Source organism: Protomyctophum parallelum (genome assembly GCF_964188405.1).
Source record: "Protomyctophum parallelum genome assembly, chromosome: 5".
In the NCBI taxonomy this organism is placed as follows: domain Eukaryota; kingdom Metazoa; phylum Chordata; class Actinopteri; order Myctophiformes; family Myctophidae; genus Protomyctophum; species Protomyctophum parallelum.
Genome location: NC_139702.1, coordinates 54915211 through 54933114, shown reverse-complemented (window position 1 = coordinate 54933114; position 17904 = coordinate 54915211).

Genomic DNA, 17904 nt, shown 5'->3' with positions numbered 1-17904 from the left:
CTACATACTTACACCTAGCAACCCCATTCTAGCCTATTTAGGTTCATCTTACGGTGGACTTGTTTGCCTGAAAAGGAATCTTTGAAATGTTTCATAGTTTTAGAAATATAGTGCTTTCAAATTTGAGACATTTAACATGGGGCTCAATGGCAGCTCTATAGGCACGTCAAAAGTCACTTTCACCTAGAAACTCCATTCACACTTTTTATTATTCAGCTTACTGTGGAGACACATGCTGGAACTTTTTTTTTTTTTATGTCCTGTAGTTTATGAGTTATTTAACTTAAACGCCCAATGCATTCTCTATGGCAATAGCACAAACTTTGGCATGCTAGTATTCCTACATACTTACACCTAGCAACCCCATTCTAGCCTATTTAGGTTCATCTTACGGTGGACATGTTTGCCTGAAAAGGAATCTTTGAAATGTTTCATAGTTTTAGAAATATAGTGCTTTCAAATTTGAGACATTTAACATGGGGCTCAATGGCAGCTCTATAGGCACGTCAAAAGTCACTTTCACCTAAAAACTCCATTCACACTTTTTATTATTCAGCTTACTGTGGAGACACATGCTGGAACTTTTTTTTATTTTTATGTCCTGTAGTTTATGAGTTATTTAACTTAAACGCCCAATGCATTCTCTATGGCAATAGCACAAACTTTGGCATGCTAGTATTCCTACATACTTACACCTAGCAACCCCATTCTAGCCTATTTAGGTTCATCTTACGGTGGACATGTTTGCCTGAAAAGGAATCTTTGAAATGTTTCATAGTTTTAGAAATATAGTGCTTTCAAATTTGAGACATTTAACATGGGGCTCAATGGCAGCTCTATAGGCACGTCAAAAGTCACTTTCACCTAGAAACTCCATTCACACTTTTTATTATTCAGCTTACTGTGGAGACACATGCTGGAACTTTTTTTTTTTTTATGTCCTGTAGTTTATGAGTTATTTAACTTAAACGCCCAATGCATTCTCTATGGCAATAGCACAAACTTTGGCATGCTAGTATTCCTACATACTTACACCTAGCAACCCCATTCTAGCCTATTTAGGTTCATCTTACGGTGGACTTGTTTGCCTGAAAAGGAATCTTTGAAATGTTTCATAGTTTTAGAAATATAGTGCTTTCAAATTTGAGACATTTAACATGGGGCTCAATGGCAGCTCTATAGGCACGTCAAAAGTCACTTTCACCTAGAAACTCCATTCACACTTTTTATTATTCAGCTTACTGTGGAGACACATGCTGGAACTTTTTTTTTTTTTATGTCCTGTAGTTTATGAGTTATTTAACTTAAACGCCCAATGCATTCTCTATGGCAATAGCACAAACTTTGGCATGCTAGTATTCCTACATACTTACACCTAGCAACCCCATTCTAGCCTATTTAGGTTCATCTTACGGTGGACTTGTTTGCCTGAAAAGGAATCTTTGAAATGTTTCATAGTTTTAGAAATATAGTGCTTTCAAATTTGAGACATTTAACATGGGGCTCAATGGCAGCTCTATAGGCACGTCAAAAGTCACTTTCACCTAGAAACTCCATTCACACTTTTTATTATTCAGCTTACTGTGGAGACACATGCTGGAACTTTTTTTTATTTTTATGTCCTGTAGTTTATGAGTTATTTAACTTAAACGCCCAATGCATTCTCTATGGCAATAGCACAAACTTTGGCATGCTAGTATTCCTACATACTTACACCTAGCAACCCCATTCTAGCCTATTTAGGTTCATCTTACGGTGGACATGTTTGCCTGAAAAGGAATCTTTGAAATGTTTCATAGTTTTAGAAATATAGTGCTTTCAAATTTGAGACATTTAACATGGGGCTCAATGGCAGCTCTATAGGCACGTCAAAAGTCACTTTCACCTAGAAACTCCATTCACACTTTTTATTATTCAGCTTACTGTGGAGACACATGCTGGAACTTTTTTTTATTTTTATGTCCTGTAGTTTATGAGTTATTTAACTTAAACGCCCAATGCATTCTCTATGGCAATAGCACAAACTTTGGCATGCTAGTATTCCTACATACTTACACCTAGCAACCCCATTCTAGCCTATTTAGGTTCATCTTACGGTGGACTTGTTTGCCTGAAAAGGAATCTTTGAAATGTTTCATAGTTTTAGAAATATAGTGCTTTCAAATTTGAGACATTTAACATGGGGCTCAATGGCAGCTCTATAGGCACGTCAAAAGTCACTTTCACCTAGAAACTCCATTCACACTTTTTATTATTCAGCTTACTGTGGAGACACATGCTGGAACTTTTTTTTATTTTTATGTCCTGTAGTTTATGAGTTATTTAACTTAAACGCCCAATGCATTCTCTATGGCAATAGCACAAACTTTGGCATGCTAGTATTCCTACATACTTACACCTAGCAACCCCATTCTAGCCTATTTAGGTTCATCTTACGGTGGACATGTTTGCCTGAAAAGGAATCTTTGAAATGTTTCATAGTTTTAGAAATATAGTGCTTTCAAATTTGAGACATTTAACATGGGGCTCAATGGCAGCTCTATAGGCACGTCAAAAGTCACTTTCACCTAAAAACTCCATTCACACTTTTTATTATTCAGCTTACTGTGGAGACACATGCTGGAACTTTTTTTTATTTTTATGTCCTGTAGTTTATGAGTTATTTAACTTAAACGCCCAATGCATTCTCTATGGCAATAGCACAAACTTTGGCATGCTAGTATTCCTACATACTTACACCTAGCAACCCCATTCTAGCCTATTTAGGTTCATCTTACGGTGGACATGTTTGCCTGAAAAGGAATCTTTGAAATGTTTCATAGTTTTAGAAATATAGTGCTTTCAAATTTGAGACATTTAACATGGGGCTCAATGGCAGCTCTATAGGCACGTCAAAAGTCACTTTCACCTAGAAACTCCATTCACACTTTTTATTATTCAGCTTACTGTGGAGACACATGCTGGAACTTTTTTTTTTTTTATGTCCTGTAGTTTATGAGTTATTTAACTTAAACGCCCAATGCATTCTCTATGGCAATAGCACAAACTTTGGCATGCTAGTATTCCTACATACTTACACCTAGCAACCCCATTCTAGCCTATTTAGGTTCATCTTACGGTGGACTTGTTTGCCTGAAAAGGAATCTTTGAAATGTTTCATAGTTTTAGAAATATAGTGCTTTCAAATTTGAGACATTTAACATGGGGCTCAATGGCAGCTCTATAGGCACGTCAAAAGTCACTTTCACCTAGAAACTCCATTCACACTTTTTATTATTCAGCTTACTGTGGAGACACATGCTGGAACTTTTTTTTTTTTTTATGTCCTGTAGTTTATGAGTTATTTAACTTAAACGCCCAATGCATTCTCTATGGCAATAGCACAAACTTTGGCATGCTAGTATTCCTACATACTTACACCTAGCAACCCCATTCTAGCCTATTTAGGTTCATCTTACGGTGGACTTGTTTGCCTGAAAAGGAATCTTTGAAATGTTTCATAGTTTTAGAAATATAGTGCTTTCAAATTTGAGACATTTAACATGGGGCTCAATGGCAGCTCTATAGGCACGTCAAAAGTCACTTTCACCTAGAAACTCCATTCACACTTTTTATTATTCAGCTTACTGTGGAGACACATGCTGGAACTTTTTTTTTTTTTATGTCCTGTAGTTTATGAGTTATTTAACTTAAACGCCCAATGCATTCTCTATGGCAATAGCACAAACTTTGGCATGCTAGTATTCCTACATACTTACACCTAGCAACCCCATTCTAGCCTATTTAGGTTCATCTTACGGTGGACTTGTTTGCCTGAAAAGGAATCTTTGAAATGTTTCATAGTTTTAGAAATATAGTGCTTTCAAATTTGAGACATTTAACATGGGGCTCAATGGCAGCTCTATAGGCACGTCAAAAGTCACTTTCACCTAGAAACTCCATTCACACTTTTTATTATTCAGCTTACTGTGGAGACACATGCTGGAACTTTTTTTTATTTTTATGTCCTGTAGTTTATGAGTTATTTAACTTAAACGCCCAATGCATTCTCTATGGCAATAGCACAAACTTTGGCATGCTAGTATTCCTACATACTTACACCTAGCAACCCCATTCTAGCCTATTTAGGTTCATCTTACGGTGGACATGTTTGCCTGAAAAGGAATCTTTGAAATGTTTCATAGTTTTAGAAATATAGTGCTTTCAAATTTGAGACATTTAACATGGGGCTCAATGGCAGCTCTATAGGCACGTCAAAAGTCACTTTCACCTAGAAACTCCATTCACACTTTTTATTATTCAGCTTACTGTGGAGACACATGCTGGAACTTTTTTTTATTTTTATGTCCTGTAGTTTATGAGTTATTTAACTTAAACGCCCAATGCATTCTCTATGGCAATAGCACAAACTTTGGCATGCTAGTATTCCTACATACTTACACCTAGCAACCCCATTCTAGCCTATTTAGGTTCATCTTACGGTGGACTTGTTTGCCTGAAAAGGAATCTTTGAAATGTTTCATAGTTTTAGAAATATAGTGCTTTCAAATTTGAGACATTTAACATGGGGCTCAATGGCAGCTCTATAGGCACGTCAAAAGTCACTTTCACCTAGAAACTCCATTCACACTTTTTATTATTCAGCTTACTGTGGAGACACATGCTGGAACTTTTTTTTATTTTTATGTCCTGTAGTTTATGAGTTATTTAACTTAAACGCCCAATGCATTCTCTATGGCAATAGCACAAACTTTGGCATGCTAGTATTCCTACATACTTACACCTAGCAACCCCATTCTAGCCTATTTAGGTTCATCTTACGGTGGACATGTTTGCCTGAAAAGGAATCTTTGAAATGTTTCATAGTTTTAGAAATATAGTGCTTTCAAATTTGAGACATTTAACATGGGGCTCAATGGCAGCTCTATAGGCACGTCAAAAGTCACTTTCACCTAAAAACTCCATTCACACTTTTTATTATTCAGCTTACTGTGGAGACACATGCTGGAACTTTTTTTTATTTTTATGTCCTGTAGTTTATGAGTTATTTAACTTAAACGCCCAATGCATTCTCTATGGCAATAGCACAAACTTTGGCATGCTAGTATTCCTACATACTTACACCTAGCAACCCCATTCTAGCCTATTTAGGTTCATCTTACGGTGGACATGTTTGCCTGAAAAGGAATCTTTGAAATGTTTCATAGTTTTAGAAATATAGTGCTTTCAAATTTGAGACATTTAACATGGGGCTCAATGGCAGCTCTATAGGCACGTCAAAAGTCACTTTCACCTAGAAACTCCATTCACACTTTTTATTATTCAGCTTACTGTGGAGACACATGCTGGAACTTTTTTTTTTTTTTATGTCCTGTAGTTTATGAGTTATTTAACTTAAACGCCCAATGCATTCTCTATGGCAATAGCACAAACTTTGGCATGCTAGTATTCCTACATACTTACACCTAGCAACCCCATTCTAGCCTATTTAGGTTCATCTTACGGTGGACTTGTTTGCCTGAAAAGGAATCTTTGAAATGTTTCATAGTTTTAGAAATATAGTGCTTTCAAATTTGAGACATTTAACATGGGGCTCAATGGCAGCTCTATAGGCACGTCAAAAGTCACTTTCACCTAGAAACTCCATTCACACTTTTTATTATTCAGCTTACTGTGGAGACACATGCTGGAACTTTTTTTTATTTTTATGTCCTGTAGTTTATGAGTTATTTAACTTAAACGCCCAATGCATTCTCTATGGCAATAGCACAAACTTTGGCATGCTAGTATTCCTACATACTTACACCTAGCAACCCCATTCTAGCCTACTTAGGTTCATCTTACGGTGGACTTGTTTGCCTGAAAAGGAATCTTTGAAATGTTTCATAGTTTTAGAAATATAGTGCTTTCAAATTTGAGACATTTAACATGGGGCTCAATGGCAGCTCTATAGGCACGTCAAAAGTCACTTTCACCTAGAAACTCCATTCACACTTTTTATTATTCAGCTTACTGTGGAGACACATGCTGGAACTTTTTTTTATTTTTATGTCCTGTAGTTTATGAGTTATTTAACTTAAACGCCCAATGCATTCTCTATGGCAATAGCACAAACTTTGGCATGCTAGTATTCCTACATACTTACACCTAGCAACCCCATTCTAGCCTATTTAGGTTCATCTTACGGTGGACATGTTTGCCTGAAAAGGAATCTTTGAAATGTTTCATAGTTTTAGAAATATAGTGCTTTCAAATTTGAGACATTTAACATGGGGCTCAATGGCAGCTCTATAGGCACGTCAAAAGTCACTTTCACCTAGAAACTCCATTCACACTTTTTATTATTCAGCTTACTGTGGAGACACATGCTGGAACTTTTTTTTATTTTTATGTCCTGTAGTTTATGAGTTATTTAACTTAAACGCCCAATGCATTCTCTATGGCAATAGCACAAACTTTGGCATGCTAGTATTCCTACATACTTACACCTAGCAACCCCATTCTAGCCTATTTAGGTTCATCTTACGGTGGACTTGTTTGCCTGAAAAGGAATCTTTGAAATGTTTCATAGTTTTAGAAATATAGTGCTTTCAAATTTGAGACATTTAACATGGGGCTCAATGGCAGCTCTATAGGCACGTCAAAAGTCACTTTCACCTAGAAACTCCATTCACACTTTTTATTATTCAGCTTACTGTGGAGACACATGCTGGAACTTTTTTTTATTTTTATGTCCTGTAGTTTATGAGTTATTTAACTTAAACGCCCAATGCATTCTCTATGGCAATAGCACAAACTTTGGCATGCTAGTATTCCTACATACTTACACCTAGCAACCCCATTCTAGCCTATTTAGGTTCATCTTACGGTGGACATGTTTGCCTGAAAAGGAATCTTTGAAATGTTTCATAGTTTTAGAAATATAGTGCTTTCAAATTTGAGACATTTAACATGGGGCTCAATGGCAGCTCTATAGGCACGTCAAAAGTCACTTTCACCTAGAAACTCCATTCACACTTTTTATTATTCAGCTTACTGTGGAGACACATGCTGGAACTTTTTTTTATTTTTATGTCCTGTAGTTTATGAGTTATTTAACTTAAACGCCCAATGCATTCTCTATGGCAATAGCACAAACTTTGGCATGCTAGTATTCCTACATACTTACACCTAGCAACCCCATTCTAGCCTATTTAGGTTGATCTTACGGTGGACTTGTTTGCCTGAAAAGGAATCTTTGAAATGTTTCATAGTTTTAGAAATATAGTGCTTTCAAATTTGAGACATTTAACATGGGGCTCAATGGCAGCTCTATAGGCACGTCAAAAGTCACTTTCACCTAGAAACTCCATTCACACTTTTTATTATTCAGCTTACTGTGGAGACACATGCTGGAACTTATTTTTATTTTTATGTCCTGTAGTTTATGAGTTATTTAACTTAAACGCCCAATGCATTCTCTATGGCAATAGCACAAACTTTGGCATGCTAGTATTCCTACATACTTACACCTAGCAACCCCATTCTAGCCTATTTAGGTTCATCTTACGGTGGACATGTTTGCCTGAAAAGGAATCTTTGAAATGTTTCATAGTTTTAGAAATATAGTGCTTTCAAATTTGAGACATTTAACATGGGGCTCAATGGCAGCTCTATAGGCACGTCAAAAGTCACTTTCACCTAGAAACTCCATTCACACTTTTTATTATTCAGCTTACTGTGGAGACACATGCTGGAACTTTTTTTTATTTTTATGTCCTGTAGTTTATGAGTTATTTAACTTAAACGCCCAATGCATTCTCTATGGCAATAGCACAAACTTTGGCATGCTAGTATTCCTACATACTTACACCTAGCAACCCCATTCTAGCCTATTTAGGTTCATCTTACGGTGGACTTGTTTGCCTGAAAAGGAATCTTTGAAATGTTTCATAGTTTTAGAAATATAGTGCTTTCAAATTTGAGACATTTAACATGGGGCTCAATGGCAGCTCTATAGGCACGTCAAAAGTCACTTTCACCTAGAAACTCCATTCACACTTTTTATTATTCAGCTTACTGTGGAGACACATGCTGGAACTTTTTTTTATTTTTATGTCCTGTAGTTTATGAGTTATTTAACTTAAACGCCCAATGCATTCTCTATGGCAATAGCACAAACTTTGGCATGCTAGTATTCCTACATACTTACACCTAGCAACCCCATTCTAGCCTATTTAGGTTCATCTTACGGTGGACATGTTTGCCTGAAAAGGAATCTTTGAAATGTTTCATAGTTTTAGAAATATAGTGCTTTCAAATTTGAGACATTTAACATGGAGCTCAATGGCAGCTCTATAGGCACGTCAAAAGTCACTTTCACCTAAAAACTCCATTCACACTTTTTATTATTCAGCTTACTGTGGAGACACATGCTGGAACTTTTTTTTATTTTTATGTCCTGTAGTTTATGAGTTATTTAACTTAAACGCCCAATGCATTCTCTATGGCAATAGCACAAACTTTGGCATGCTAGTATTCCTACATACTTACACCTAGCAACCTCATTCTAGCCTATTTAGGTTCATCTTACGGTGGACATGTTTGCCTGAAAAGGAATCTTTGAAATGTTTCATAGTTTTAGAAATATAGTGCTTTCAAATTTGAGACATTTAACATGGGGCTCAATGGCAGCTCTATAGGCACGTCAAAAGTCACTTTCACCTAGAAACTCCATTCACACTTTTTATTATTCAGCTTACTGTGGAGACACATGCTGGAACTTTTTTTTTTTTTATGTCCTGTAGTTTATGAGTTATTTAACTTAAACGCCCAATGCATTCTCTATGGCAATAGCACAAACTTTGGCATGCTAGTATTCCTACATACTTACACCTAGCAACCCCATTCTAGCCTATTTAGGTTCATCTTACGGTGGACTTGTTTGCCTGAAAAGGAATCTTTGAAATGTTTCATAGTTTTAGAAATATAGTGCTTTCAAATTTGAGACATTTAACATGGGGCTCAATGGCAGCTCTATAGGCACGTCAAAAGTCACTTTCACCTAGAAACTCCATTCACACTTTTTATTATTCAGCTTACTGTGGAGACACATGCTGGAACTTTTTTTTATTTTTATGTCCTGTAGTTTATGAGTTATTTAACTTAAACGCCCAATGCATTCTCTATGGCAATAGCACAAACTTTGGCATGCTAGTATTCCTACATACTTACACCTAGCAACCCCATTCTAGCCTATTTAGGTTCATCTTACGGTGGACATGTTTGCCTGAAAAGGAATCTTTGAAATGTTTCATAGTTTTAGAAATATAGTGCTTTCAAATTTGAGACATTTAACATGGGGCTCAATGGCAGCTCTATAGGCACGTCAAAAGTCACTTTCACCTAGAAACTCCATTCACACTTTTTATTATTCAGCTTACTGTGGAGACACATGCTGGAACTTTTTTTTATTTTTATGTCCTGTAGTTTATGAGTTATTTAACTTAAACGCCCAATGCATTCTCTATGGCAATAGCACAAACTTTGGCATGCTAGTATTCCTACATACTTACACCTAGCAACCCCATTCTAGCCTATTTAGGTTCATCTTACGGTGGACTTGTTTGCCTGAAAAGGAATCTTTGAAATGTTTCATAGTTTTAGAAATATAGTGCTTTCAAATTTGAGACATTTAACATGGGGCTCAATGGCAGCTCTATAGGCACGTCAAAAGTCACTTTCACCTAGAAACTCCATTCACACTTTTTATTATTCAGCTTACTGTGGAGACACATGCTGGAACTTTTTTTTATTTTTATGTCCTGTAGTTTATGAGTTATTTAACTTAAACGCCCAATGCATTCTCTATGGCAATAGCACAAACTTTGGCATGCTAGTATTCCTACATACTTACACCTAGCAACCCCATTCTAGCCTATTTAGGTTCATCTTACGGTGGACTTGTTTGCCTGAAAAGGAATCTTTGAAATGTTTCATAGTTTTAGAAATATAGTGCTTTCAAATTTGAGACATTTAACATGGGGCTCAATGGCAGCTCTATAGGCACGTCAAAAGTCACTTTCACCTAGAAACTCCATTCACACTTTTTATTATTCAGCTTACTGTGGAGACACATGCTGGAACTTTTTTTTATTTTTATGTCCTGTAGTTTATGAGTTATTTAACTTAAACGCCCAATGCATTCTCTATGGCAATAGCACAAACTTTGGCATGCTAGTATTCCTACATACTTACACCTAGCAACCCCATTCTAGCCTATTTAGGTTCATCTTACGGTGGACATGTTTGCCTGAAAAGGAATCTTTGAAATGTTTCATAGTTTTAGAAATATAGTGCTTTCAAATTTGAGACATTTAACATGGGGCTCAATGGCAGCTCTATAGGCACGTCAAAAGTCACTTTCACCTAAAAACTCCATTCACACTTTTTATTATTCAGCTTACTGTGGAGACACATGCTGGAACTTTTTTTTATTTTTATGTCCTGTAGTTTATGAGTTATTTAACTTAAACGCCCAATGCATTCTCTATGGCAATAGCACAAACTTTGGCATGCTAGTATTCCTACATACTTACACCTAGCAACCCCATTCTAGCCTATTTAGGTTCATCTTACGGTGGACATTTTTGCCTGAAAAGGAATCTTTGAAATGTTTCATAGTTTTAGAAATATAGTGCTTTCAAATTTGAGACATTTAACATGGGGCTCAATGGCAGCTCTATAGGCACGTCAAAAGTCACTTTCACCTAGAAACTCCATTCACACTTTTTATTATTCAGCTTACTGTGGAGACACATGCTGGAACTTTTTTTTTTTTTTATGTCCTGTAGTTTATGAGTTATTTAACTTAAACGCCCAATGCATTCTCTATGGCAATAGCACAAACTTTGGCATGCTAGTATTCCTACATACTTACACCTAGCAACCCCATTCTAGCCTATTTAGGTTCATCTTACGGTGGACTTGTTTGCCTGAAAAGGAATCTTTGAAATGTTTCATAGTTTTAGAAATATAGTGCTTTCAAATTTGAGACATTTAACATGGGGCTCAATGGCAGCTCTATAGGCACGTCAAAAGTCACTTTCACCTAGAAACTCCATTCACACTTTTTATTATTCAGCTTACTGTGGAGACACATGCTGGAACTTTTTTTTATTTTTATGTCCTGTAGTTTATGAGTTATTTAACTTAAACGCCCAATGCATTCTCTATGGCAATAGCACAAACTTTGGCATGCTAGTATTCCTACATACTTACACCTAGCAACCCCATTCTAGCCTACTTAGGTTCATCTTACGGTGGACTTGTTTGCCTGAAAAGGAATCTTTGAAATGTTTCATAGTTTTAGAAATATAGTGCTTTCAAATTTGAGACATTTAACATGGGGCTCAATGGCAGCTCTATAGGCACGTCAAAAGTCACTTTCACCTAGAAACTCCATTCACACTTTTTATTATTCAGCTTACTGTGGAGACACATGCTGGAACTTTTTTTTATTTTTATGTCCTGTAGTTTATGAGTTATTTAACTTAAACGCCCAATGCATTCTCTATGGCAATAGCACAAACTTTGGCATGCTAGTATTCCTACATACTTACACCTAGCAACCCCATTCTAGCCTATTTAGGTTCATCTTACGGTGGACATGTTTGCCTGAAAAGGAATCTTTGAAATGTTTCATAGTTTTAGAAATATAGTGCTTTCAAATTTGAGACATTTAACATGGGGCTCAATGGCAGCTCTATAGGCACGTCAAAAGTCACTTTCACCTAGAAACTCCATTCACACTTTTTATTATTCAGCTTACTGTGGAGACACATGCTGGAACTTTTTTTTATTTTTATGTCCTGTAGTTTATGAGTTATTTAACTTAAACGCCCAATGCATTCTCTATGGCAATAGCACAAACTTTGGCATGCTAGTATTCCTACATACTTACACCTAGCAACCCCATTCTAGCCTATTTAGGTTCATCTTACGGTGGACTTGTTTGCCTGAAAAGGAATCTTTGAAATGTTTCATAGTTTTAGAAATATAGTGCTTTCAAATTTGAGACATTTAACATGGGGCTCAATGGCAGCTCTATAGGCACGTCAAAAGTCACTTTCACCTAGAAACTCCATTCACACTTTTTATTATTCAGCTTACCGTGGAGACACATGCTGGAACTTTTTTTTATTTTTATGTCCTGTAGTTTATGAGTTATTTAACTTAAACGCCCAATGCATTCTCTATGGCAATAGCACAAACTTTGGCATGCTAGTATTCCTACATACTTACACCTAGCAACCCCATTCTAGCCTATTTAGGTTCATCTTACGGTGGACTTGTTTGCCTGAAAAGGAATCTTTGAAATGTTTCATAGTTTTAGAAATATAGTGCTTTCAAATTTGAGACATTTAACATGGGGCTCAATGGCAGCTCTATAGGCACGTCAAAAGTCACTTTCACCTAGAAACTCCATTCACACTTTTTATTATTCAGCTTACTGTGGAGACACATGCTGGAACTTTTTTTAATTTTTATGTCCTGTAGTTTATGAGTTATTTAACTTAAACGCCCAATGCATTCTCTATGGCAATAGCACAAACTTTGGCATGCTAGTATTCCTACATACTTACACCTAGCAACCCCATTCTAGCCTATTTAGGTTCATCTTACGGTGGACATGTTTGCCTGAAAAGGAATCTTTGAAATGTTTCATAGTTTTAGAAATATAGTGCTTTCAAATTTGAGACATTTAACATGGGGCTCAATGGCAGCTCTATAGGCACGTCAAAAGTCACTTTCACCTAAAAACTCCATTCACACTTTTTATTATTCAGCTTACTGTGGAGACACATGCTGGAACTTTTTTTTATTTTTATGTCCTGTAGTTTATGAGTTATTTAACTTAAACGCCCAATGCATTCTCTATGGCAATAGCACAAACTTTGGCATGCTAGTATTCCTACATACTTACACCTAGCAACCCCATTCTAGCCTATTTAGGTTCATCTTACGGTGGACATGTTTGCCTGAAAAGGAATCTTTGAAATGTTTCATAGTTTTAGAAATATAGTGCTTTCAAATTTGAGACATTTAACATGGGGCTCAATGGCAGCTCTATAGGCACGTCAAAAGTCACTTTCACCTAAAAACTCCATTCACACTTTTTATTATTCAGCTTACTGTGGAGACACATGCTGGAACTTTTTTTTATTTTTATGTCCTGTAGTTTATGAGTTATTTAACTTAAACGCCCAATGCATTCTCTATGGCAATAGCACAAACTTTGGCATGCTAGTATTCCTACATACTTACACCTAGCAACCCCATTCTAGCCTATTTAGGTTCATCTTACGGTGGACATGTTTGCCTGAAAAGGAATCTTTGAAATGTTTCATAGTTTTAGAAATATAGTGCTTTCAAATTTGAGACATTTAACATGGGGCTCAATGGCAGCTCTATAGGCACGTCAAAAGTCACTTTCACCTAGAAACTCCATTCACACTTTTTATTTTTCAGCTTACTGTGGAGACACATGCTGGAACTTTTTTTTTTTTTTATGTCCTGTAGTTTATGAGTTATTTAACTTAAACGCCCAATGCATTCTCTATGGCAATAGCACAAACTTTGGCATGCTAGTATTCCTACATACTTACACCTAGCAACCCCATTCTAGCCTATTTAGGTTCATCTTACGGTGGACTTGTTTGCCTGAAAAGGAATCTTTGAAATGTTTCATAGTTTTAGAAATATAGTGCTTTCAAATTTGAGACATTTAACATGGGGCTCAATGGCAGCTCTATAGGCACGTCAAAAGTCACTTTCACCTAGAAACTCCATTCACACTTTTTATTATTCAGCTTACTGTGGAGACACATGCTGGAACTTTTTTTTATTTTTATGTCCTGTAGTTTATGAGTTATTTAACTTAAACGCCCAATGCATTCTCTATGGCAATAGCACAAACTTTGGCATGCTAGTATTCCTACATACTTACACCTAGCAACCCCATTCTAGCCTACTTAGGTTCATCTTACGGTGGACTTGTTTGCCTGAAAAGGAATCTTTGAAATGTTTCATAGTTTTAGAAATATAGTGCTTTCAAATTTGAGACATTTAACATGGGGCTCAATGGCAGCTCTATAGGCACGTCAAAAGTCACTTTCACCTAGAAACTCCATTCACACTTTTTATTATTCAGCTTACTGTGGAGACACATGCTGGAACTTTTTTTTATTTTTATGTCCTGTAGTTTATGAGTTATTTAACTTAAACGCCCAATGCATTCTCTATGGCAATAGCACAAACTTTGGCATGCTAGTATTCCTACATACTTACACCTAGCAACCCCATTCTAGCCTATTTAGGTTCATCTTACGGTGGACATGTTTGCCTGAAAAGGAATCTTTGAAATGTTTCATAGTTTTAGAAATATAGTGCTTTCAAATTTGAGACATTTAACATGGGGCTCAATGGCAGCTCTATAGGCACGTCAAAAGTCACTTTCACCTAGAAACTCCATTCACACTTTTTATTATTCAGCTTACTGTGGAGACACATGCTGGAACTTATTTTTATTTTTATGTCCTGTAGTTTATGAGTTATTTAACTTAAACGCCCAATGCATTCTCTATGGCAATAGCACAAACTTTGGCATGCTAGTATTCCTACATACTTACACCTAGCAACCCCATTCTAGCCTATTTAGGTTCATCTTACGGTGGACATGTTTGCCTGAAAAGGAATCTTTGAAATGTTTCATAGTTTTAGAAATATAGTGCTTTCAAATTTGAGACATTTAACATGGGGCTCAATGGCAGCTCTATAGGCACGTCAAAAGTCACTTTCACCTAGAAACTCCATTCACACTTTTTATTATTCAGCTTACTGTGGAGACACATGCTGGAACTTTTTTTTATTTTTATGTCCTGTAGTTTATGAGTTATTTAACTTAAACGCCCAATGCATTCTCTATGGCAATAGCACAAACTTTGGCATGCTAGTATTCCTACATACTTACACCTAGCAACCCCATTCTAGCCTATTTAGGTTCATCTTACGGTGGACATGTTTGCCTGAAAAGGAATCTTTGAAATGTTTCATAGTTTTAGAAATATAGTGCTTTCAAATTTGAGACATTTAACATGGGGCTCAATGGCAGCTCTATAGGCACGTCAAAAGTCACTTTCACCTAGAAACTCCATTCACACTTTTTATTATTCAGCTTACTGTGGAGACACATGCTGGAACTTTTTTTTATTTTTATGTCCTGTAGTTTATGAGTTATTTAACTTAAACGCCCAATGCATTCTCTATGGCAATAGCACAAACTTTGGCATGCTAGTATTCCTACATACTTACACCTAGCAACCCCATTCTAGCCTATTTAGGTTCATCTTACGGTGGACATGTTTGCCTGAAAAGGAATCTTTGAAATGTTTCATAGTTTTAGAAATATAGTGCTTTCAAATTTGAGACATTTAACATGGGGCTCAATGGCAGCTCTATAGGCACGTCAAAAGTCACTTTCACCTAGAAACTCCATTCACACTTTTTATTATTCAGCTTACTGTGGAGACACATGCTGGAACTTTTTTTTATTTTTATGTCCTGTAGTTTATGAGTTATTTAACTTAAACGCCCAATGCATTCTCTATGGCAATAGCACAAACTTTGGCATGCTAGTATTCCTACATACTTACACCTAGCAACCCCATTCTAGCCTATTTAGGTTCATCTTACGGTGGACTTGTTTGCCTGAAAAGGAATCTTTGAAATGTTTCATAGTTTTAGAAATATAGTGCTTTCAAATTTGAGACATTTAACATGGGGCTCAATGGCAGCTCTATAGGCACGTCAAAAGTCACTTTCACCTAGAAACTCCATTCACACTTTTTATTATTCAGCTTACTGTGGAGACACATGCTGGAACTTTTTTTTATTTTTATGTCCTGTAGTTTATGAGTTATTTAACTTAAACGCCCAATGCATTCTCTATGGCAATAGCACAAACTTTGGCATGCTAGTATTCCTACATACTTACACCTAGCAACCCCATTCTAGCCTATTTAGGTTCATCTTACGGTGGACATGTTTGCCTGAAAAGGAATCTTTGAAATGTTTCATAGTTTTAGAAATATAGTGCTTTCAAATTTGAGACATTTAACATGGGGCTCAATGGCAGCTCTATAGGCACGTCAAAAGTCACTTTCACCTAGAAACTCCATTCACACTTTTTATTATTCAGCTTACTGTGGAGACACATGCTGGAACTTTTTTTTATTTTTATGTCCTGTAGTTTATGAGTTATTTAACTTAAACGCCCAATGCATTCTCTATGGCAATAGCACAAACTTTGGCATGCTAGTATTCCTACATACTTACACCTAGCAACCCCATTCTAGCCTATTTAGGTTCATCTTACGGTGGACATGTTTGCCTGAAAAGGAATCTTTGAAATGTTTCAAAGTTTTAGAAATATAGTGCTTTCAAATGTGAGACATTTATAATGGGGCTCAATGGCAGCTCTATAGGCACGTCAAAAATCACTTTCACCTAGAAACTCCATTCACACTTTTTATAATTCAGCTTACTGTGGGCAATTGAGCACACATGCTGGAACTTTTTACTTTGAAAGGTTTGTAGTTTCTGAGTTATTTAACTTAAACGCCCAATGCATTCTCTATGGCAATAGCACACACTTTGGCATGCTACTAGTCATTCAAATTCACGGTGGTCACGTGTGTTATCGTTCCAGAAACCTCGCCGTACGCCCCGAAACTTACTTCCCGTTATTCACATTCCAATGTAGCAAAATGTGCGGATCTACAAGTTCCAAATATGGCGCTTTGAGCTACTTTTGATGCTTTGGTGTGTGACGCTGTGGTGTGATCACGTGGAATGTTGATTTCAGGGGAAGAACATGACTATAGTAATGGCGATAAGAGAGATACGGAGATAAGCTCGCTGGCTGTGTTCCAGTCTGTCTGTCTGTCTGTCTGTCTGTCTGTCTGTCTGTCTGTCTGTCAGTCATTACATTTGAGTGTGGTGTCATAATTAAACTTAATATTGAGCTATTTTTCAATAGCTAAACTATAACATAATGTTAAAAACACCAAAAGGCGTTCCCGCCCAAAATGGGTCGGGCAACCTGAAAACAAACTCCACGAGACACGGCCAAAGCATTTCCGGGGGTTCCCAGCCAAAAATGTTGAGAACCATATGGTGTTGTATACAGAAGCTTTTCTTCTTTTTTTTTCACCCACTGTCAATTATTTCTTAATATGGCACAGTTAAGAAGCAGGAGTTAAACTATTAATCTGGTGTCTGTGAGGTCAGATGTAGTCATGTAGAGTTGCTAGCAGGCTCCATATGTGCAGATCTAGGTGATGATCCAGTTTTCTCCATGTATGGCTATCCAGGGTTTGATGAGGTCATTGTTGTGATCTTCATATCCAGGTGATTGCGACAGAAGGTCGCAGTTAACTATGAAACCTTGTGTTTTTTGTCATGTCACTCATGTCAATCCCCATACATGGGGAAAGCCCTATACGCCCAGGTCTCGTGACATCATTATGACATCATCATGGATGATAGTAAATCAGGGATCATATCTTAGTAAATGTGACCTGCTGTCGCAATTAAGCCCATATATGGAGATCCCTAATGTCATAGTATATGGATATATGTCAAAACCTGTTCTGACATGCCAGGCGACTGTGGCTCAGGAGGTAGTGCAGGTCGTCCAATGATCCGTGGGTCGGCGGTTCGAATCCCGGCTCCTCCTGTCTACATGTCGAAGTGTCCTTGGGCAAGACACTGAACCCCAAATTGCTCCCGATGTGCTGGTTGGTACCTTGCATGGCTTCCTTTGCCATCGGTGTGTGAATGGGTGAATGTAATGCAAAATCTATA